Genomic DNA, 12720 nt, shown 5'->3' on the forward strand with positions numbered 1-12720 from the left:
ATAGGTTTGCTAAACTGTGGGTGGGCTGGGGCTGCCAAGAAGGGTGGATTGGAAGCAGAAGGGAAGACACGGAGTTCCACACCTTCTCCACTACTTACTAACATGGAAAGTGAAAGTGTCATTCACTCAGTTGTGTCCGACTCTTCGTGATCCCATGGACTGTAGACCGCCAGGCTCCACAGTCCTTGGATTTCTCCAGGCAAGATATACTGGAGTGGGTTGCCATTCCCTTCTCCAGCAGATCTTCCCAACCCAAGGATTGAACCAGGGTCTTCTGCATTTCAGGCAGATATTTTTTTACCATCTGAGCCACCAGGGAAGCCCCCTACTGGCTTGGTGGCTTTGGACAAATCACCTAAATTTGCCTCCATGAAATGGGACTAGTGGCCCAAGCTTTATTGTCCTCGTGTGCTCAGTCGCTTTAGTCATGTCCAACTCTTTGGACAGCTTACGGAGGCCTATGGACTGTAGCCCACCAGGCTCCCCTGTCCATGGGCATTCTCCAGGCAAGAATACTGGAGTGGGTTGCCATGTGAAGGCCCGAGTTTTTCCGTCCTTACAGAGTTTTAATTCTATTTTTTTCTTTTTTGGAAGGTCAGTGAAAATATGTGCTCGGAAGCATTTGGGATCAATTGAGACCAAAAGACAAAGTCCTTACCTCTTATAAATGGAGAAGTTAAACTGAACCCAGGGCTTTGACTCCCAAGTTCAACCTCTTTCCACACTGGGTCAGATCTTAGGACTAAAAATAACAATAGGAACAGCAATTACCACTGTGATCACCACCAACTTCAAAATAACCTCAGGCCACTTGGCACATCTGTGTTCATTAGATGGCCCCCCTGAGCTGAGGGAGTACAGCCTAGTGAGAGTAACAAGGTCTCTATTTCAGACCCCGCTCACACGTGCTGCCAGGTACCCTTGGGCAGGGCACGGCGTTGGCAGCCCCACTGGTTATCACCTTAAGTTTTGAGTTGTTCGGCACCAGAGCGGCTGTGTGCTCAACCTTTCACTATTTTGAAGGCTGTCCCCTCGCAGAGCAGTGAAATCAGTGAGCCAAGAGAGAAACGTGCCAACCTGACAAACACGGTGCCACCCTTCATCCCTGCCTTTCCTAGGAGAGAACAAGGGGAAGGTGAGCGGCCTGGAAGCAGAGGGAGGAGACGAGGGGAAGGAGAGCCCAGCAGGTGGTCGGGACGCCATCGTGGGAAGTTCTCAGCTTCCAGACACCAACAGGGCATTGTCAAACTTCCCTTAGGGAGGGAACATAGGGACAAGGGAGTTTTGAACATTCCCTGCACTTCGAAAGGGCATCTCCATTCCTGTTGTGAACTTTTCCCCATAGCCAGGAGGTCTTGCCGCCCACAAGGCAGCGTAGAAGCCCATTACGCCAGTGGGAAGAGGAGCCAAGTCTCTGGGGTGAGACGGGAGGTGCCAGGTTTGCTTCCGAACTTCCCAGCATACAAGCCCAGTGGCGTCCCTTGCCCTTTCTCTCTCCACGGATCACACACCCCTTCCCTTCATTCTGGGTGTGGACCAACAACATCCTGCCTTGGCAGGGAATGACCCAAACAAGACCTGTGACACACAGGGTTCCATCCACTGCCAGCCTCAGATGGACAACCTCGATAACTGGCGAATGTCACGTAGTAATTTGTAGATGAAGACGATCAGCAGGGATGCCACCTTGTGTGTTTCTAGGTCAGAATGAGTTTCTGGATCGGCGGGCGGAGCGGGGGTGGGTTGGGGTGTCAAGGTGTTATCTGAGAACACAGAGTTTCAAGTCAGCTTACCTAAATTCAAGTTCTGACTCAGCTACTTACCCATCCTACTCATGACTTAAGTAAGCTAATCTCTTGAAGTCTATTTCCTTATCTAGAAAATGGGATTCATGCTCACGTCACAGAGTCACTGTGAATTAAAAACAAAAGTATTTGTGACGAACAAAAGGCTGAACTGAGGCGGGATGGGGTGAAGGTAAAGAACATGATACTTGGGGTTAAAGAGCTCTGCGCTGGATCCCACAGTTTCACTGTTCACTCAGGCTGGACCTTGGGCAGGCACTGAAATATTTTTTTTTTTTATGTAGACTTAATTTTTCAGAGTAGTCTTAGGTTCACAGCAGAGCTGAGCAGGAATTACAGAGACTTCATGTCCCCCATCTCTCCAACCCAGAGCCTTGCCATCATCACCATCCTTCGCAATGGTGATACACTTGTTAGAAATGATGAGCCTACATTGTCACCCAAAGTCTATAGTTTACATCAAGTTTCACTCTTGATGGTATGCCTTCAACCACTGTCTATTGACACATATGCACCAGTACTGTATCACACAGAATGGTTTCACCGCCCTCAAAATCTCTGCGCTCTGACTCTTCATCCCTCCCTCCTTCCAGCCCTGGCAACCATTGGTCTTTTTACTGTCGCCATAGTTTTGCCTTTTTCAGAATGTCATGTAGTTGGATTCATATCCCATGGAATCTTTTCAGGTAGACTTCTTAGTAATGTGCGTTTAAGTTTCCTCCATATCTGTTCATGGCCTGATAGCTCGCTTCTATTTAGCACTGAATAGTAATCCATTGTCTGGATGTGTGTGTGTGTGTGTGTGTGCACGTGATCAGTTGTGTCTGACTCTTTGTGACCCCAAGGACTATAGCCCACCAGGTTCTTCTGTCCATGGAATTTTCCAGGCAAGAATACGGGAGTGGGTTGCCATTTCCTTCTCCAGGGGATCTCCCCGACCCAGGGGTCAAAGTCACATCTTCTGTGTCTGCTGCATTGGCAGATGGATCCTTTACAACGGAGCCACCTTGGAAGCCACATCAAGATGTACCACACTTTACTTATCCACCCACCTACTGAAGGACATCTTGATTGCTTCCAAGTTTGGGCAATTATGAATGAAGCTGCTATCAACCTCCACATGCAGGTTTTTGTATGGAAATACGTTTCCAATTCATCTGGGTAAATACCAAAAAGCACAACTGTGGATCATATGGTTGCTATAACTTTTCTGAGCCTCATCTTCATGATGTTTGATTGAGCTACTGCACATGAAACAGTTTGCACAGCATCCAGCACATAGGCAGTGCTCAACTAGTGGAAGCTTTGTTTGTTATTCTACTCAACTGTCAGTGAAAACACTAATGCTTGGATGTGAATCCAAGCACTGTCTGAGGGGAATGACATATGGGTACATCATTGTCATGGATCATCTCTCTAGAGTCCAAGAAGGCACAGAACAACACAAAATGCCGGAAGGCTATTGGACTAAGGACCACCACCACTGAAGAGGAATGTGGCTCCAAAGCGAAGCCCTGCCCATAGCCAGAAGCTCAGATGTGATGAAAACAAGGACCTTTTTGTTTTCCCTTTTCGCCTACTTCCTGTATACTCACATCATTGTTCCCAGAATTGACCAGGTCAGAATTACCAGGAAATTTCACTAGTGCAGTCTTTTTCTTTTCTTTTTGCTTCTCTGACCACAAGGTCTACTTAAGCCAATAGTACTTCTTTAGAAGCCACGTCTTTGGTATTTCTGTGGAGAGGCTGAGCGAGAATGACAAAATGAGGCTTAGTGTGTGGTGTGTGGTTTTCAAAAAGCAACATATACTTTACTGTAGAAAGGACTAAAGATGTTCTCCAAGCCTCCAGCCCTGGGCTCGGTTATCTGGAAACAGCAATGGTGATTATGCTTTGTCTGGGCTTCCTTCTCTGAACTGCTATGGAATGAATAAGTAATCTGAGTCAGAACTGGGCCTGGGCCTTCTAGAAGCTGGGAAGCTGGAGTTTTAGCCAATGATGCTTATATAAAGAAAGTCAGCGCAGGAGGCTGCATATGAGAGCAAGCCTGGTGTGGGTACCACTCTAGTGATAGCACCTGAGCACACCCAATACGTCACCTTCAAAATGAGGGTGTCAAATGCGACAACTTTTTGATCTCTTCTTAGACCCATTTTTTAATACTTTTCCAAACGACCTTAGCACCAACCATTAGAAGTTACTGCCATGATGGACATATTCACTAAAGCTACACGGTCCAACAGTGGTAACTGATAGCCCTGTGTGGCCACTGAACATTTGAAATATTCCTCTTGTGGGCAAACAACATTTTTTATTACATTTAATTTTGATTACTTTAAATTTAAGTACCCGTAATGGGCTGGTGGCTACCATATTAGTCAACACAAGTTCAGCAACCTGAATTCTGTTTCTTTAAAACTACACATTCTGTCAATTCTACTTAAAAATGGTATCATAAATTTGTCCCCTTCTCCTTTCAGGTTTCCACCCTGTGCTGAACCATCACCATCCCCTCCTCCCTGGCTTCTTCTTTTCCTACTTTCACTCTCTATGATTCTTCTGGTACAGTGAAGGGTAAGCTTCTTAAAACATAAAATTTATCAAGATACTCCTCTACTCAACCATTCAACAACTTCCCCATCGCAGTAAAATTGAAAACCCCCCATGAGGTTTGGACACCCTGCTCCTCTTTGTGGCCCAACACTAGGCAACAGGAAGCCACCTTTTCCAGCTCAGGTCCTTTGCACAAACTTTTCCTTTGTTCTGGAGTTGGGCTGTCCCATATAAGGGCCGTAGCCATATGCGACTTTTTTTTTTTAACACTTGTTTACTTGACTGAGCCAGGTCTTAGTTGCAGTACACAGGAACTTAGTTGCAGCAGGTGAACTCTTATTTGCAGCATGTGGGATCTAGCTCCCTGACCAGGGATCGAATCCCAGCTCCCCACATTGGGAGCACAGAGTCTTAACCACTGAACCACTAGGGAAGTCCCTATATGTGACTTTTTTATACATACACTTAAATAATTGAAATTAAATAAAATTGAAAATTCAGTTCCTCAGTCCCACGAGACACATTTCGAGGGCTCAGTAATCACATGCGGTTCACTGGTACCGCAGATTCAGAATATTTCTATCATCACAGAAGTTCTGGGACCTTCTTCCCTACACCAGAGCTTGGCTAATTCCTACCCACCTTTCAAGTCTCAGCTGAAATGCCACATTCTCAGAGAGGCCTTTTCTAATCCTCCAGTCAAAATTTCGAGTCCCTGCTTTCTTTTGTATAGAGACTGCAACTTTCCATTTTACTTTCCTTACAACTTTCCTTACAACTGTTTGCAAAGTTGTAGTGACCTGTGTGGTTGTTTAATATATGTGTCTATTAAAATCTAGAATAATGTCTTGTTGGTTTTCCAGTCAATCCTTGGGCCCTACCTCAGTACCTGAGACTTAGTAGCAGCTCATCCATGTTGGGTGGATAAATGAAATAATGAATAAACATATAGACGGAGAGAGTGGCTGCATATAATCACTCATCTTTCAAAGCACCAGGGGGACTTCCCTGGTGGTCCAGTGGTTGAGACTCTGCCTTCTAATGGGCAGGGTGCAGATCTGATCCCTGGTCAGAGAGCTAAGATCCCACAAGCCTTGTGGCCAAAAAACCAAAACATAAAGCAGAAGCAATGTTGCAACAAATTCAGTAAAGACTTTTAAAATGGTCCACATCAAAAAAATAAAAAGCACTAGGTACTGTGTGGATCACAATAAACTGTGGAACATTCTGAAAGAGATGGGAATACCAGACCACCTGACCTGCCTCTTGAGAAACCTGTATGCAGGTCTGGAAGCAACAGTTCGAACTGGACATGGAACAACAGACTGGTTCCAAATAGGAAAAGGAGTACATCAAGGCTGTATATTATCACCCTGCTTATTTAACTTATATGCAGAGTACATCATGAGGAACGCTGGGCTGGAAGAAGCACAAGCTGGAATCAAGATTGCTGGGAGAAATATCAATAACCTCAGATATGCAGATGACACCACCCTTATGGCAGAAAGTGAAGAGGAACTATAAAGCTTCTTGATGAAAGTGAAAGAGGAGAGTGAAAAAGTTGGCTTCAAGCTCAACATTCAGAAAACTAAGATCATGGCATCTGGTCCCATCACTTCATGGGAAACAGATGGGGAAACAGTGGAAACAGTGTCAGACTTCATTTTTTTCGGCTCCAAAATCACTGCAGATGCTGATTGCAGCCATGAAATTAAAAGACGCTTACTCTTTGGAAGGAAAGTTATGACCAACCTACATAGCATATTAAAAAGCAGAGACATTCCTTTGCCAACAAAGGTCCATCTAGTCAAGGCTATGGTTTTTCCAGTGGTCATGTATGGATGTGAGAGTTGGACTGTGAAGAAAGCTGACCGCCGAAGAATTGATGCTTTTGAACTGTGGTGCTGGAGAAGACTCTTGAGAGTCCCTTGGACTGCAAGGAGATCCAACCAGTCCATTCTAAAGGAGATCAGTCCTGGGTGTTCATTGGAAGGACTGATGCTAAAGCTGAAACTCCAGTACTTTGGCCACTTCATGCGACAAGTTGACTCACTGGAAAAGACTCTGATGCTGGGAGGGATTGGGGGCGGGAGGAGACGGGGACGAATACAGAGAATGAGATGGCTGGATGGCATCACCAACTTGATGGACATGAGTTTGAGTGAACTCCGGGAGTTGGTGATGGACAGGGAGGCCTGGCGTGCTGTGATTCATGGGGTCGCAAAGAGTCAGACACGACTGAGAGAATGAACTGAACTGAAAGAGCCAGAGCTTAGGAACCACATGGTCCTGGAATGAAATACTGACTTTCATCCTTATTATAGCCTGTCAGTTAACCTTTCCAAGCCACCCTCTGTCCACACGTAGGAGGGAATGCTGTTGCCCATCTCAGAGCATTGACATGAGCACAGAGTGGGTTAGATGAGGGCCTTGCCCACAGTCAAGAGCTGTGTGGACGTTCGGTCCTTCTTTTTTATCACTTCCCCTGGGTCCTTCTGGCCCTCTCTGGGGTCTTCTCCCCTCTCACACTGCATGTCTGACCTTGACCTCTAAGTTTCTCATTCCTTGGTCCCATTCTCTCTAAGAGAACTTTAGCTCTCTTTAAGCTGCCGCAACTCAAAGGATCAAATGAAAAGACTTCAACAAGGAGAGCCCACCTCACTCAGGCTCTTCTTCGCTGCCCTCCCCGTCTCTGGTTGTAAAAACCAGTCTGACCTTCAACACACGCCAGACTCATAAAGGCACACACCAGTCTGGAAATGCTCTCAGAATGGCAGGTACACCAGCATATGGCCTGGAGTGGGTCCACTCTGGTGCTAGGTATTTTTGGTCAATTTGTATCTATGAACCACCTACATCAGTAGCACCTGATTGTTTAAAATGCAGATGCCTGGGTCCCCACTCCTGACCCATTTAATCAAATCTCTTTTGAGGGGGCCAGTCCAATGGCAACCCACTCCAGTACTCTTGCCTGGAGAATCCCATGGATGGAGGAGCCTGGTAGGCTACAGTCCATGGGGTCTCACAGAGTCGGACACGACTGAGCGACTTCATTTTCACTTTTCACTTTCATGCATTGGAGAAGGAAATGGCAACTCACTCCAGTGTTCCTGCCTGGAGAATCCCAGGGACAGAGGAGCCTATTGGGCTGCCGTCTATGGGGTCGCACAGAGTCGGACACGATTGACGCGACTTAGTAGCAGCAGCAGCAGTCCATCCTAAAGGAGATCAGTCCTGGGTGTTCATTGGAAGGACTGATGTTGAAGCTGAAACTCCAATCCTTTGGCCACCTGATGTGAAGAGCTGATTCATTTGAAAAGACCCTGGTGCTGGGAAAGATTGAGGGCAGGAGGAGAAGGGGACGACAAAGGATGAGATGGTTGAATGGCATCACCGACTCAATGGACATGGGTTTGGGTGGACTCTGGGAATTGGTGCTGGACAGGGAGGCCTGGCGTGCTGCAGTTCATGGGGTCGCAAAGAGTCGGACATGACTGAGTGACTGAACTGAACTGGAAGCTGCATTTTCAATAGCCATCTCAGGTGACTCTCTTGCTCTAGATTAAGTCTTCTCAGTGTATAATATTATCCCATCAAGGACTGGTAAATTTCTTCCGTAAGAAATTTCTTCTTCACTGATCCTCCCTTTAATTTGTACACAATTTTATTTTTATATCAAAAGATTATTTATCAAATACCTACCAAGTGAGTTAATAAGTGAAGCACTATACATATATATATGTGTGTGTGTATGTGTGCATGTGTAAGAGTATATATATACTCATGTAAGCTCAGTTGCTCAGTCATGTCCCACTCTTTGCGACCCCATGAACTGTAGTCTACATGGCTCCTCTGTCCATGGGATTCTCCAGGCAGGAATACTGGAGTGAGTTGCCATTTCCTTCTCCAGGGGATCTTCCCAACCCAGGGATCAAAGCCACATCTCCTGTGGCTCCTACGTTGGCAGAAGAGTTCTTTACTGCTGAGCCACCTGGGAAACCCTATATATATATATATATATACACACGCACACATATGTGTATATATAGGGCTTCCCTGATAGCTCAGTTGGTAAAGAATCCACCTGCAAAGCAGGAGACCCCAGTTCAATTCCTGGGTTGGAAAGATCCGCTGGAGAAGGGGTAGGCTACCCACTCCAGTACCCTTGGGCTTCCCTTGTGATATATACACATAATCCCTCTGAAATTTGCTTTACAGTATCGTAATCAGGTTGGTTTTACACGTGACAGTATAAAGGACAGAGCTGGCCAGCTGGAGGCAGAGGCATTTAGCCAGCTCTACACTGCACACAGCTGTCATCAGTCCTTCTTACTGGCTTTGCCTCCAGTCCTCAGATACCTGCTTTCTCCAAGTACAGAATTTCTCCACTTACCACTTTCCCCAGGGCCCATGCTGGAAAAGCACAGCCGGCAATCCCAAGTGGGGGTTTCTCTGATGCTCAGAAATAACAGTCAGGAGCATCCCCAGCCCCTATCTTCTTGACTTTTCCCCGTCCTACCCAAGAAATCGTGGTGCATAGCAGCAGCCCAGAGCCATCTAAAGATCTCCCTGGAAAAGCTGTAGGTTCAGGAATGCTTCCTGCATGTTGTTCCCAGTCCTGCATCAGGCACCAGGCTGGGCTGTCACACAAGGGACCTTAGACTCTCACCACCAACTTGCACTTGGGGTTGACTCCTGGGTCCATCGTGCAGGTGAGAGAGCAGAGGGTGGGAGCTGACTCAACTGAGTCTCCCACAGGGACCCCTCCCCATAATCCCTCATGGGACATCATTCCCTGGACAGCCCCTCCTGTGCCTTTCTTCCTATTTTCCCTCCACCTTATCACATTTCTGTTAACTTGCACAGAAACAGCAAGATCCTGCTGGTTTGCAATTGCAGGACACATTTAATGGTTTTGTTTTTTTTTTTAATTATTGAGCATCATTTACGTATGGGCTCCCCAGGTGGCGCTAGTGGTAAAGAACCAGCCTGGCGGGCTGCAGTCCATAGGGTCGCAAAGAGACACAGCTAAAGCAACTCAGCACACACGCATGCATTTATGTATAGTGAAGTGCAGAGCTGAGAGCACCGTCCCATCCTGTGAGTTTGACAGATATCTGATCCACAGCCCATTCAACAAACAACGTTCTCATTGCCCCAGAAAGATCCCTTGTGCCCTTTCCCAGCCAATCCCCACCCTCCAGAGGAGAGTGCGGAGGAATGCACTAAGTTTTAAGGTCTCCTGGTTTGTTCCTGCAGGTAAAATTATACCATACACTTTAATTCTGTACAATTTTTTACTATGGAAAAAAATATAATGGCTGTTACTTGTCATTAGGTTTCTTTTGGGATTTCTTTTTTTTGTATAACATAAAGTTATACTCAATTACTTTCTGTAACATATAAATAAATGATAAGTATTAATAAATAATGATTAATCAATGAAAAAAGAAAAATAAATAGGGGAAGGCCAGCTGGCGGAAAAGCAGAGAAAGCAAAGCAGGAGGTGGAGCCAGTGAAGGACTCTCAGATACCGTCACTGTCCTGTCTGAAGCCCTTGGCAAAGGTTCATTCTCCCTTCATCCCACTGAAGCAATGTGTCTTATGCTGTTTTCCTTTTCCTTCCAAAGGAAACAGCCTCGAGAGAGGCTCTCGGGAAGCTCCAGCACTTGGAGCTTCTCTGGTGGCCTCTCTTCCCAGGGCTCACAGCCTGCCCCCCTGTTCTGCTGCCCACAGTACCTTCAGCTCACACCACCTGAGCACCCACTATCCGCAGCAACACTCAACCGCGGCTCCCATGCCCCCACCTCATGCTGCAGCGCAAAAGTCCTAACTGGAGCCCTGGGTGCAGCTGGATCAAGTTAATCACAAAACAAGACATACGTGGGAATAGCCAAGTGGTCCCACTGAAAGCACAGACAAGAAGCCGTTCATCCCAACAGTTGTGACTGCGCCCAGACTTCTCTCTACATTCCTGCTGGGAGTCTGAGCACATCCTTTCCAACATGTCTGCAGAAACAACCCTTGTTATGCTCATCTCAGCCCTGTTTATGATGGTAAAACCTCTTGAGAGCAAGCCAAATGTCAACATTGGGGGATTCATTAAATAAACAATGGTGCCATCCATACAATAGGAAACTACATACCCACTAAAAATAGCATCGAGGAAGAATAGACATAGAAGCTGAGTGTGTATATTGCTAAGATTTAAAGGCATCTCACAAACAGTGTTAACAGTTGTTCTGAGTGTTAGGATTATATGGGTGATTATCACATTTTTCTGCTGATTTGTCACTACTTTGTGCAATGATTGTGCTGTGTGCTGTGCTTAGTTGTTCAATCATGTCTGACTCTATGCAACCACATGGACTGTGGCCAGGCTCCTCGATCCATAGGGATGCTCCAGGCAAGAATACTGGAGTGGGTTGCCATGCCCACCTCAAGGGCATCTTCCCAACCCAGGGACTGCTGCTGCTGCTACTGCTGAGTCACTTCAGTCGTGTCCGACTCTGTGTGACCCCATAGACGGAAGCCCACCAGGCTCCCCCATCCCTGGGATTCTCCAGGCAAGAACACTGGAGTGGGTTGCCATTTCCTTCTCCAATGTGTGAAAGTGAAAAGTGAAAGTAAAGTCGCTCAGTTGTGTCTGACCCTTAGCGACCCCACGGACTGCAGCCTACCAGGCTCCTCCATCCATGGGATTTTCTAGGCAAGAGTACTGGAGTGGCTTGCCATTGCCTTCTCCGAACCCAGGGACTATGGAATATTAATTTTATTTATTAAAGATATACAGCTTTATACTGCTAAATATGAAGGAGCAAAGCATAGACAGGAAGTGTAGAAATGCTACAATGGCAATTTCACTTAAACACTAACAGCAAGAAGTAGAAAAGACATACAGTTATGACCCCTCTAGAGAAACTGCAAGGGCTAGGATTTTGAGTACCAAGAGAACACAAAATATATGATGAGTTTAAGTCTTTATTATCACTGGTATTTAAAGAGTTATTTCTGAACATTAGAAATGAGAACCATCCCCTACTTAAAACCCCCAATGCTTTTCGATTTTGGCCTGCTGCTGCTGCTAAGTTGCTTCAGTTGTGTCCGACTCTGTGCGACCCCATAGACGGCAGTCCACCAGGCTCCCCTGTCCCCGGGATTCTCCAGGCAAGAACACTGGAGAGGGTTGCCATTTCCTTCTCCAATGCATGAAAGTGAAAAGTGAAAATGAAGTCACTCAGTCATGTCCGACTTTTTGCGGACCCCATGGATTGCAGTCTACCAGGCTCCTCTGTCCATGGGATTTTCCAGGCAAGAGTACTGGAGTGGGGTGCCATCGCCTTCTCCCGATTTTGGCCTAAATCTTCTATAATCCCAATTGTATTTGATTCATAAATGTGGATGTATCTCTCTCTAGTAACTAAACAAGGAACAAGCTGGAGACCACTTGTTACACCTACACTCTTGTCTTGAAAATCAGTGCTCAAATTAGAGCTCATTTGCGTGCTGTACTTCATGTTGTATATAGAGGAGCAATGTACCTCAAATCGGGTCTTGGAGGCATTACTGAGCATTGCAGGACTGATCATAGGAAATACACTTCTAACTCTAGATTCAAACTCTTGGAAAACCAAGGCCCAGTCACTCTGTTCTCTTAACAGTGCAGAGGTCACTAATTGAGCTGTTTCAATTAGCTAACCCTTGGCTTAGCATGACATTATCCTGTGGGAGTAAAAGCAAACCTCAGAGACACTGAAGTTTGGTTGGAGACCACCACAGTGAAGCAGATATCTCAACAAAGCATGTCACATGAGTCTTCTGGTGTGATGTTATAATAATTACCAAAATGACACAGAGACACCAAATGAGCACATGCTCTTAGGAAAAAAATGGCACCAAGAGATTCGTCAGACTCAGGGCTGCCACAAAACTTCCATTTAAAGGGGAAAAAAAAGAAAACAAAATGTGATATCTGCAAAGCACAACACAATTCAGTTCAGTCACTCAGTCGTGTCTGACTCTTTGCAACCCCATGGACTGCAGGAGGCCAGGCTTCCCTGTCCATCACCAACTCCTGGAGATTGCTCAAACACGTTCATCAACTAGGTGATGCCATCCAACCATCTCATCCTCTGTCCTCCCCTTCTCCTCCTGCCTTCAATCTTGCCCAGCATCAGGGTCTTTTCAAATGCATCAGTTCTTCACATCAGGTAACCAAAGTATTGGAGTTTCAGCTTCAGCATCAATCCTTCCAATGAATATTCAGGGCTGATATCCTTTAGGATGGACTGGTTCGAGCTTCTTGCAGTCCAAGGGACTCTCAAGAGTCTTCTCCAAAACCACAGTTCTTCGGTGCTCAGCT

The sequence above is a fragment of the Moschus berezovskii genome, chromosome 11 (assembly GCF_049115385.1).
Source record: "Moschus berezovskii isolate FMDL1 chromosome 11, NW_MosBer_1.0, whole genome shotgun sequence".
NCBI lineage: Eukaryota > Metazoa > Chordata > Mammalia > Artiodactyla > Moschidae > Moschus > Moschus berezovskii.